The sequence below is a fragment of the Oxyura jamaicensis genome, chromosome 7 (assembly GCF_011077185.1).
Source record: "Oxyura jamaicensis isolate SHBP4307 breed ruddy duck chromosome 7, BPBGC_Ojam_1.0, whole genome shotgun sequence".
Classification (NCBI taxonomy): domain Eukaryota; kingdom Metazoa; phylum Chordata; class Aves; order Anseriformes; family Anatidae; genus Oxyura; species Oxyura jamaicensis.
Window position 1 is genome coordinate 29,066,875 of NC_048899.1, and position 12,284 is coordinate 29,079,158.

At 41.6% G+C, this 12,284-nt stretch overlaps 1 long non-coding RNA gene across 3 annotated transcripts in view; it reads left to right on the forward strand.

Annotated features, from left to right (window-relative positions):
• The first annotated feature begins 531 nt into the window (after positions 1-531).
• LOC118170157 overlaps positions 532-12,284 on the forward strand; it is a 31,973-nt gene continuing 20,220 nt past the window's right edge. For 2 of the 3 annotated variants that reach the window (XR_004752544.1, XR_004752543.1), the window contains exon 1: positions 532-771. This is a non-coding gene — a long non-coding RNA (uncharacterized LOC118170157). The remainder of the gene's footprint in view (positions 772-12,284) is intronic. The other variant, XR_004752542.1, reaches the window with a different exon arrangement.

Genomic DNA, 12,284 nt, shown 5'->3' on the forward strand with positions numbered 1-12,284 from the left:
AAAAAAAAAAAAACTGCACGTGTTTTGCTCACAGCAGAATTTGGAGACTGGAACCCACCAGTTGGACTATGACATCCTGGTCAGCAAGAGGCCATGATTTAGTTAAAAACAAAGACAGGTCTTGAAGTTCAAGGGGAAATGAAACATCTTGAATGTTCAGCCATGTCTCCAGAGCTGCCCTCAGTCATTTGTCACTGGAGATCTGCAGAAGGACAAGGTCTTTCATGAGGTTTCCTGCTCCACCAACTGGGTAGTGAGACAGAAAAAAAAACAACAAAAAACAAACAAACAAAACTAAACAAAAACAAAAACAAAAACAACAAAAACATTAGAAGAATCAGGTGTCATTCTTTCTAGCTTTGATCTTCAACTCCGTGTAGTGCTAAGAACTTCAGCTACTCCAAACATTTGCTTCAGTGGAGGGTGGGATTTGACGAATTCAGGATGTTTGAGGGAAGAGACATTTCTAAAATAAACATCTTCCTAATAAAAGTTCTCTTGAAGTAGTCTGGATTACCTTCTACCCTCTCCTCTTTCATGCCTCCCTATGAGAAACTACACCAGAGGGAACAAGCCTATATTGGGAGTGGCTTCCTCATGGTATTCAGACGGTGGCTGTGGGGAAGCAGTAACTTGAAATAGAAGAGTCTCTGGTTAACATGCTGAGGAACTAGTCCAGAATGGATGTGAGAACACATTCAGAGCCTCCTCTCCTATACTGGCTGGCAGACTCAACAGGCTGCAGTAGACTTAGGTCTTTAATTCCTCTGGGTAAGTACATTCTGTTGGGGGTGGGAAGGGTGTGCATGAGTCTCCTGCATCAGTTAGAGAGCCCACTACCTTTGAATGTACATTGCATATCCGCCGTGTGAATTGGAGGTGCAACTGGCAGAGGTAGCATGCTGTTACTGCACAAGAACAGATGGTTAAAGAGAGATGTGATACATTTACATCTCTTTGCTTGCCAGCAAAAATATATGGATATTCAAAATCCTGGCTCTTCTTCCTGGTTCTGGGAGGAAACGTGGCCTAAGCCAGTACACTCAACATGATCAATCACTTAGATTTAGTACGTAATCTTTCTAAAAGGCAGATTGTCATAAAAAGGATCTTAGCTCTGTATACATCTCTTATAAAAACTTTTCATAAACTTATTTTTAAAATGTATAAATGGGTTCTTATCTGCCTCCGCAGGCAGGGCTGTCTTAAATAGAAAACTGCAAAAATGAAAAGTTGAGACTAATAACGATGACCTTCACTTAGGCTGGCAGCTCACTGTACTTTTTTTTTTGTATCTCAGAGAACAAACACTGCCGTGACCACCTATATTGCTGTTGTTTGCAGTTATGTCTTGCTGTTTAGGGTTTCAACTTATCTGCTTGCCACATAAGAAATTTACAGTAGAGACTGAAACATTTCAGACACCATGTTCAGAGATTTTAATGTCTCAGTGACATTCAATTTTTATAAACTTTAAAGACCATAAGGACATTGCCATGTCCAGGGGTTTAACCCCAACATAACAGCACCTTCCTCTTCCCCAGCTCATTCCTTCTCAAGTTTCTTCCTGAAAGCATTAAGATTTCAGACTGTTTCAAGAAAAACAGTTAGGGAAAAAATGTCTGGTTTAGAAAAGTAATTTATTTTCCTCCATTTCATTTTCAGAAATGGCCAGACATAATGTTAAAACATTTTTTATTTTTTTATTTTTTATTTAAAAGGAAAACCAAAGGAAAACCAGCCTGAGAGCCTGAGTCACAGCATAAACATGGAAAGTTTCAGTCCAAATGATTAAAATTTGACAAAGTAATAAATCCATGAAAAGACGACCTTTCACTGGAGAGTGTTAAGAAAAGTTTAACACCCATATTGTTATTCTCAGAGTTAATTACATAATGCATTAATAAATGGGTAGGGGATGTTATTCACAGAGGTGTGTTTGGCCAGTACTGCTCTTAATGCCCCTTAGGAATTCACTGTCTTACAGCAGCTGCTGGAAGAAATGCTATCTGCTGGGCAGACACTGCTGTGTTGTTTGGAACTGTAAGAAAGGAGTAAGATCCCATGTAAGGTTATGAACCCCTTTTCACCTTGCGTTATGCATCATCGATCTTTAAACATGATGTTCCTGTTCGTAGTCAGGCAAACGCCATACTGCTTTAAAGGTTTCTTAAAAAAATAATCATCAAACCAGTTATAAAGGTAGTGAACAGAGAAGCCAATTCATTGTAATAAGCTCAAATGAGAGATAATGATCTAAATACCTACACATTTTAGGAAAATGTGCACCTGGAATCTACCCAGGGCTTTCACAATGGGCTGAACCAGCTCCTTCAGACTCTGGGAAAGTTCAGACCCACATTCCCACTCCCTGGCTCGGAACCATCTCAGCTTTGATCTTGTGTATATTTCATCAAGTTGCACACCACTGGTTCCCAATTGTGGCTCAGGTCAATTGCATCATTTAAGGAAAGTGCTACAGAAGGTGTGGGGAAAACAAACATTTTCGGTCCACACTCTCTACAAACATCCTCCTCTCCCCACCTCCCCTCCCTTCCCCCTCAAAATAAAATAAAATAAAAGGGTAAAGAAAAGAAAGAGAGAAAGAAGGAGGGAGGAGGCAGCATGTGATATCATGAGAACCATTTTCAACCAAGCTGTGTTGCTGCAAGGGTGAAAAAATACTGCCTTTTTGAGATCTATTCATTCTCAGCCAGAAGTTATGGGCCCAAAGAGGGGATTTCCCAATGAAATTCTGTGGCTTGTGTTATGCAGGAAGTAAGACCCTATGAGTTTTAATGGTCACTGAAAGCTTTCAAGACAATTCAGCATGCTTGCAAGATACATACATAGGAGTTTTTACTGAGCAGGCCACTCCAACCTACGTTCTGGCAGCTGGATAATTTCCATTGGCCTCACATTTGCTTGAGTGAAAATAAAGATTTGGGCCTCTGATTCCCAGTTGAGACTAGAACCAGCTTGACTCTGTGGTGTTGTTTCCAACAACATATTTTTTTCGTTCTCTCTCTGAGTTCATCCCACATACTAGTGATTTGGAAAAATGAGCCAGAAGAAATGGCCCATCTTGGGAGTGTTTTATAAGTAATGATATGACACACAGAAACAGGAGCTTGCATGCCTGGAGAAGCATTGGCACCATAACGGATCTTTCAGCAAATTTGCTTTCTATGTTTTCAGGGCACTGTGATTATGTTTCATGGAGCTCCTGTCAAGTCCTCTAAATTGCCCAGTTAGCCTGGACATAATCCCACCAGAAAAACAAACAAACAAACAAATATACAAAAATAATAAATCCATTAAATTTTAGAATTCAAATATTTCACATTTTGAACTCAAAAGAAGGAAAAAGAGTACAAAGAAGTGTTTTTTAGAACCATCCACCCAGCTTGCTATGTCACTTCAAGAAATACTTTGGGTCATTGTTTTCAATAGACAACGGAGGAGAAGGACCCTTCACTGGTAAGCACTGATCACTGGCTGTCTGTGCTGTGCTTCTGTTTCTGCAAATGAGGCCATGAATGCTTACTAACATCTAAGGAACTTGTGGAGCTGCATTGGGAAGGGCCACAGTGAGCAGACCTCTTCTTCCTCATTTCATTCATCTGGATCCCATCACAGAGCAATAACTGTGGGCAGCATGCTCCCTGTGTTGTTATTTCAAAGGAAGGTTGCCCTACGTTCATAGTACAACCCAGCTCTAATGACTCCTTGGTAAAGAAGCAATGGGAGCTTCTTAGTGGTAAACAACATTAATCACAATTTCCCATCGGTGCAGACTATTATGAAGCGATTAAAGACTGTTACAATGAAGGAGAGAGGGTGTCACGGGGATGGTATTTGTTTTGACAACCATTCATTTCCCCAAATCCCTGGGAACCATGTTCCTGGTTTAAGTACATGGAAATTTCTGAGGTCAAAGGACTGAGGCAAAATATTAACAGTTTCTCACTCCCTTGTGTTATAATCTTCTTTCTCTGTCTCCATTAGCCAGTGTCAAAAAGTGACATTGTTAAGGGTCTTTCATAGACCCTTAACTTTCCCCCAGAAGGTTGTGTCTGTCTACTGCTGGGACCCCACGGCCCATGGGAAGCTTGTGGAATTTGGGTAAGCAAATGGTTTCTTCAAAATTTGTTTGCCCAAGTGCATTTAATTTTTCTGGCTTTGGCACAATCTTGTATTACTGCTGTCATTCCTCTGTTACCTGATATAAACATTTTGAGATTGTTTCTTTGTCTAATAAAATGCCTACAGACACTGCAGGTTGTTTGGTTCATGCCTGGCAAGTCTCCAACAGCTAGACCATGTCCCGCTCCTTTTCCAGGAACCTTCCTCAAATAAAATTAATTGTTGCTTAGGTGTACTTTTGTCATCAAGCCAAAACTATAGGGATCAGAGCCAATTAATGATTAGAAGTAAACAGAGCCACAGTGATTATTAAGTTCATTCCACTGTTGTTTGGTACTTCCTGGTTGCCACAATATGGAGTCAGGGATTTCCCACCCTTCCTAGCTCTTCATATTCTTTTCTTGTTGTGAATACTTCTTTAGCCCTGTAGTTTTTCCAATAATAATAATAATAATAATAATAATAATACTTAAAAGCACAAGGTTGCATTTTACTTCTCCTCCAAATATGGAATGTATCTGTTTGGGTGTGGTGGTGTTCAGCAATTTTACATGGTTTTGGCAGTAGTGGTACTTAGCAGTGCTTGCAAGCAACTTGGTATAAGGAAGACTCTGTGTGAAGGCTATCCCACTGTGGAATTAGTAAGTAATTAGAGTAAGTAACTTTTCACTGTGCAGGGGATGTTGTCTTACTAGACATGCTGGGGGGGGAGGAGGGCAGGGAGGGGGAGAGAATAGAGACAAAAATGTTATTTTCATCTCACATAAAGGCAAACAAGACAGGAATGTGATATAAGATGTCTGAAATGGGGCTTAGAAATCACAGTTAGATCTCATGAAATATAGGAAAAGGCATGATCCACACATGTATTCTTCCTCTGGGATCTCCGGCCAACAGCAGGAGTTGAAGATAGTCAGCATATTGCAGGATTTAGCTCAGACTCTGTCTTCCAGAAAAGTAAAGGGGATTGAATATGAAATTTGTAATATGTGTTTTACCACTGCAGGAAAAGTGCAGAGGACGCTGCCATGCTATGTTAATTCTAGGCCTTGCAGAGAGTGCCAGCATCTGGACTGTAGAGGAAAAAACATAATTGTGAATAGGTGTAATACACAAAATCAGGAACAATTAGCTGCAGGGGCAAGATTTAATGGCTTTTTAAAGTTTCCATCACTCAGTCATAGGGAGATTTTTCTAACATAAACCAGTGACAAATTGCTAGTGAGAACAGAGCCAAAGGAATGGTTCTGTTTCAACATCAGGAGTTAATCGACCCAGCATAATCACACACTTTGGTTATATTTATCTAATATAATTCACTGAGAACAATTCCTGAGTCAAAATAGCAGGTTTCCAGAGTCAGTCAGGGAGTCTGTTAAATAAATACCATGTTTTGAGGGGAAATATATCAAAAGGAAGTTTCACATTTCTCAAGCGAAAGGTCTGAGCCCTGGCATTTTTCTCTCTGCTGTTCAATTCCACAAACATCTGAAATAAGACAGTCTGCTTGCTACTGAAAACTCCCAATGAAACCTGAAACTGAGGGAATATCCTACAAGGAAAAGACTGGATGCTCTGGTGTGAAAGGCTGTCTTCAGCTTGAGGACAGCACAAAATCTGCCCCTTGCATGGCCTTCTTCTGATTTTCTGCTCTAGGGCAAATTTCAGTTCTGAATTACTGAGTTTAGCCAGTTAGGTCAAACTAAGGACATGAAAAAAACATCTAACAATCAAATGACTTAGTCAAGAAAGAGTGTTCTTTAGATACTTTTTCTGGTTTTATTAGTTTATTTCCCTATATGATCAGCTCTCACCATCTCTGCTTCCGGAGTGGTTTCTGAGTGAACCTGATCAGATACTGGGAGAATTATTGCAGGGGCTATAAGAAATTCCTTGTGATAATTCACACTCTTTTTCTCAGGCACCTGAGTTAGCATGAATATCTATCTAATCCTGCACCAGATGAATATATCTGCTTTGAGTCTCCCAAATAGAGATATATGACCACTTTTCTGCCAGGCACTTTTCCAGATACATTTATCTTCAAGAATTACTATCAAAAGATGCAAAAAGAGAAGGTTCTTTCCTTAATTTAGGGGAACAGTATTTATTCTGAGAGCATTTTTGGTGGTTGGTTGCTTCTTACTCTTTAGAATTTACAAATAACTAGTTCAGTGAAGCTGGCTTGTCAAGATCACTATTTCATCACAAGTCTCATTGGTGTCAGTGGCTGAAAGGGCACAACCAAAAACAGAAACACTCCATGTAGCATCTCTGTTTTTTAACTCCTTTCATAAACTCAGATTACGGCCAAATTCAGAGATGGGATTTAGGAGTCCTGGACCTTTAACCTGGCCATTTCTATGTTTTTATGAATGATATATTTCTGTTGAGGATGACAGAGAAAGACAGCTCTTCTGATGGGATTTCTGAAATATTTGACTTAATCAATATGTTTTTGCATAGGTATTATTTGAAAGATTCCCTGAAATGTCTATCCTCCACCCTGAACCTAAGGTAGTGCCTAAAATTTCAGACCAATTTCCTCTGCTGGAAAGTATTCACATCCAGAATAAATACAATCACTTGTCTGGAGGCTTTTCTAGGAGCAATGCAAGTGAAAGCTGAGCAGATGATTATTTCCAATGGTGTCTTAGATCTGGTACAAAACAGAATAACAGAGTGAAAGGAATTTTGGAGAGATTAGGAAAGAGGTATCGCTAAAGGCTCCAAATGAAGACAAATTGAGTGGGGAAAAGTGCTATCTGGGAGACTGACAACGATACCAGAGGGAATGGAAAACAAGAGAGACAGCCAAATCAAGTAACAGAGAGAGTGTGCTACTGATGATCCAAGGACTTTGTTAAGAGGTTACCAAGGTCAGAGAGACCTGGAACAAAGGGTCCAAGGGAGACCCCTCCAAAGTACTGACAAAAAGGGAGAGACGTCAGTAATTCAGGGAGACATTGCAGGGAGTCTTGCCTTGGACTCCACAAAAAAGAATATAAATGATGTCCACATTATTTTAAGAAATGCAAGAAACCTGTTTGGAGAGGAGAAGTGAAAAAAGTTTCTCAGGGGGAAAAAGAAAGTGGTAAGAAAAGAAAAGAAATGGTTTTGTCAAATGCATCCCTTGGCAAATTTGCATTTGAGAAAGATCTACTCAGAATGTTTAATCTCTCCCAAATTCTTGCACAATTCCTGAGCAGCAACTAACCTGAGGGAATACATTCATGCCTCTTGCCCATCAAACTTGCAAATAAATGACTCCTTCAGTGGAAAAAAAAATATTATTATTTCTTTTTTTTTTTTTTCTCCCCTCCTCTGAGTTATCTCAGTAGGTTTATTGCTATGAAGGGATTGAAACACATGCCTTTTCAACTTTTACTTAATTTTGCACTTGCTGTGTGAGAGCTTGTTGCATGAGTGAAGGAGAGCCAAGGAGCTTTGACCCAGGCTTGGTCCTTTGCCCTTTTTCTCATGGTGGAAACCTACATGGTGTGCAAAGGGTTATCTAGAGAGAAGTCTTTGGCTGATGCAAACTCCTCCCTCAGCAAATGCTGTAAAGGGTTAAATGCATAATAAACCCAGTGGGGAAGGAGAAGAGAAGGCTAGCCAAGCTGTTTCTTGTGCAGCAGTGCCAAAGCAGTTATTTATAGCATCCTGGACCAGAGGCTGCCATTTTCCCTTTTCTCACTCCCTGTGAGGTGAGAGGCATTTTCACTCTCCCCTGCTCCCTCTCTCATAATTTTGGCAGCTCTGCTCCTTGAACTTGACCAAACACAGCCAACCTCAACACAGCTGTTTGATAAACAGAAACAGGGGCAGCAGGCTGGGCTTTGAAGAGGCTTTTGCAGAGCAATAACTGAAGGTTTGAATAATGGTGCGCAGTTGGCTGAAGGCTCCTCTAGTTTGGAAGGACATCAGGCAAAGCAAGAGTTCGTCAAATAATTAACAAAAATTGAGAGGAAAAAGAGGCCAAGACAAACAGGGGCCTTTGAAATGGTGCTCACTTCATGGCCTCTCTTCTAAACATTTGGTTATGCACATGCACACACACTCATACTGAAGGAATCGCCTCATACATGTGTGTTTAAACAAGCTTGGTACCATGGTGAGACCTCAGAGGAAGTTCTTGACAGACCCTGTCAGAGAAGAAAACATGACACTGGTGAGAAAAATTGGCTCTTTACACAGAAATCTAAACATTTCACCCACCTTTTTGCTACCACATTTTGCCTGCCTTCCTGTGCACAACCTAGAGACACAAAATGGGGTAACAGTAATGAAGGGAAAAAATGAGCAAGCACCCAAAGTTAGAAGGAAGTGAAAAAAATAAACGACATGCTAATACCTTCAGCCCCCTTGGAAATATGAAAGAGTGTTAAGAGGATTTGCTAGCCTACCTGTGAGTATACATGTTCCCATTCTCTGATGTGGGGAGTATTCAAGAAAAGGAAATGTCTTCCAGTGTGATGGGCAGGGGAAAGTATGGCTGTATTTTTTTAAGATATTCCTTTCATGAGCTGGGCTTTTGAGATTACACCAGGATGTGGAAAATGTTTAAGAGGAAAGGCTGATGCTCTCAAGATGGGTCAATACCTGTATTCTGGAACCTTTGGGACATTTACCTCAGAGTTCAGTTCTAATTTGATAAATTGGCTGGCCTTTTGTTTTAGATCTGGCCTTGGACATCTGCTTCTAAGTGAGTTTCAGCCCCATTCATTTAGACAGCACTCTTTAAAGGTGAAAAAGATCTGATGAAACCCAAAGCCATATTACCCCAACGAAAGCTTGATCCTAAATAAGCACTGTTGTACATTGCCTGGTCATTTTTTCAGTATCTCAGGAAGTGGGTTTCTATTCTCCCCTTTATAGCATTTCCCACTGATCCAGGCCCCGACACCAGAAGCTTTGGCAGACTTTTTGCCCCTATTCACCTATAATTTTTTTTTTCATTGGAGGGTGCAAGAGGAATGAAGGAATAACAGACTGTCCCAAGGCTGTGCTTTTTCCTCAGCTTCTAGCACACACAGGACTTCACAGTTCACAAGCAGCTAGAACAATTGCCTTCTGTGAACTCAACTGGGGATTATTTTTGCACAAGGTGTTTCTGAAGGCTTGCAAATAGTTCCTGAATTTCAGTGTCAGTGAGTGCCTCTGGCAATAGGTTAACAAGAGTGTTAAAGAGAGAAGGCTTGTCTTTCCTCACCAGGCTGACAGAGTATGGTCGTTAGCAGTGCCTGCTCTCCACCTACACAGCCCTGCTCTGGAGTTCTGTCTCCATCACCCGATCAGCCCATTTCCTTGAAGGCATTTATTTCTGTACTCACACTGGGGCATGCCAAGTGAGTAAGGACTCTGTCCCTGATGCAAACATTTTAGTTGGGACCCCTCTGAATTATACTAAATGCTTTGCCTGCTGAGGAAGCACAGGCATGTGTTAATGCACAGCAGAACCTGGGATCAGGCTCTGCACGGATGAGAGCCTGGCAGCTAGGCTTCCATTTGCTCCAACCAGTGATGTTTAAAAATGTGATCAGATCTTGCAAATGTTTGGGACCCAATGGAATTCTAGGAGACTTGCCCCTGTACTCTTTGCTCTGGCAAAGGAAATGCAGCACCTGCCATCTGCACTGGTGGTATGGTGCCAAGAAAGGTTTTTTTGGGGTGGCACCTAAGGGAAAGACAAAGTTTTATCCCTTTCTCAGGCCTCAGCATTGGGTGTGGACACAGGCTGTGCTGACAGAAGGCAGCTTTTACTGGCACAGCAGGTAATGCAGACGACGCCTGACACTGGCAGAAAAGATCTGAATTACTGCCAGCAACAATGGTGGTTTTTTGGACATTCATCTCAAAGGAAGGTGACCAGAGACCAGTGATTTGCCAAGAAGCCCTCAGATGCTAACCACTTTCAACACCTCTAGGCATGAGCTGGATTTAGTCTGGCAATTTCTGAAGTAAAGCACTCCAAAACCCATTACCTCCTCTCTTTACAATCTCATCAATAAATAGTAACTGGAGGTGCAGCCCAGCATGAGGGACCAAGCCTGTGATATGCAAGAAGGGGCTGTTGTTTCATGACAAGTCTGATAGTGCCATGTTCTTGGACTGACTCCATTAATTTGACAAGGGACTAGCAAAAAGGATGTCTAAGTGCTTTCCTTCTCTCCCAGATTTATCCTGGGGGCAATTTTTTTCATCCACGAGAACCATGTCTATGAAAACATGTGAAACAAATGTGTCATTTCTCTCTTCTCTCTCTCTCCAGTCTCCTCACTGTAGTCTGGCAAATGTCTTTTTATGAATTTGAAAAAAAAAAACATTGGTTCACTTTTTTGGGCATGCTTTCATAAGCAGTATTCCTTTCTAGGGCAGGTGCCATACAGTGTAGATTTTTCAATGTGATTTCTTCTTGCCCTTGTCATGAGGAAAATTAGACTCCAGGCACCTACAGAGGTGATGATGTGCTTTCTTTACAGTGGATAAATAAAAATCTTTCACAAAATTTCCGTTCAATGGTTACAAGACTGAAATCAAAGCCTAGTGTTGAACCTGAGGGTGCTCCAATGTGGCTTAGAGTAAATAAATGATCCAGTTGGGAAAATTGATTGAAGAGAGTGAATTCACAAGCAAAACAATTGCTTGGAGCTCTTATCACTTACTTACATGTGAAACATGGTGGCCCTTGAGCCCTCTCAGCAGGGAAACAAAGGTAGACACCTAAAGCATACTTCTCTAGGGAGATACATTGGAGCATCTATAGAGGACTGCCAGCCCTGGAGGATAAGTGTAAAAAACCCCACCTGTCTCTAAGTCATGAGGTGGATATGTGGTATTCAGCACTGCCAAGAGACAAGTACAAGTGTGGTTCTCTGTTTATGTATGTTAACAAATAGCAAAACCATGAAAACACAAAGAGACTCAGTCCTTGCCAATCGGTGATCTAGTAGCTGAGAGATACAGAGAAGACCTCTAAGTCTTTAACTGCCTTTCCCCCAAAGCTGTTGCAGCTTCTGCAAAGTCACCACTGTTGCCTGAGCTTAAACCACACCTGCATTTGTGTCCCCAGTGGGTAATGGCTAAATGTCCCCTAATGGCTGAGACAGTTGTTTTGGAGGAAGTGGTGCTAACATGAATTCACCTGCTTCTGGGCTGCTCAGGAGCCTGCTGAGGACCATGGCAGGGACACCCTACCTCTTTCTGTCTCAATACTACGACAAATTTGTCTGAAGAGGACATGACAAAAAAAAAGTTATGTGCATGGGAAACATTCTATGGGTACATTCCACTATTCTGGGTTTAGCCCTTCCTAAACCCAAGCATGGGCATTTCAATCTTGACCTGCAGCCAAGAGCATGGTGAAGCTATAAGCTATAGACTGCTTAATTTTCTTCTCAAACTGTCTTCCCCCTGTGGTGTAGCTCTAACCTGCTTACAGGCGGTTGTCTCAGGGCATCTGCAGGAGACTCCTGGGAACCGATGGGCTGAAGAATTTTCAAAACACGAGCTGTGTGTATGGCAGGGGAGCAGCAGAGCAGTCCTGGCCAGATTGGTGCTTCCTTCGGGTCAGCATGGGGACTATGGCTGCAACGTGTTGGAGGCCCATCAGCCAGGCTGTCAGAGACCAGTTGGAAGGAACAGAAAGATCTGAAGGGTTTGTCATGGGGTTTGTTGCACTGTGGAGCTGCTGGCTGCAGAAACAGCTGGCCTTAAGGCAGGGTCATCCAACTGGCTGTTCAGCATGGCCAACTCTTGGAGCAGAGGTTTCCTCAGAGAGCAACCCTGGCTAGTGAAGTCTATCTGATACTGCTTGCTCTGGATAATCACTGAACCCAGATTTCAAGTTGAATGATGTGTTTCCCATTAAATTTGTTCTGTCTTGTGCTTTCTTACATGAATGGCACTGAAAACGGTACCTCTTTCTCTTAAATGTCTTTCCAGATTTGCACCCTCCCACCCCTGCAGGCAGGCTGCCTACTCGTATTTAAAGGCACAGCACTCAGAAACCCGAATTAGAGCTGTGCAGCCCACGCACTCATGTCTGCAGGACAAACATGTGCATCAGTAAAGTACAGAAGGCAATGAATAACTTTTTCCTTTTTTTTTTTTTTTTTTTTTTTTTTTTTTTTTTTTTT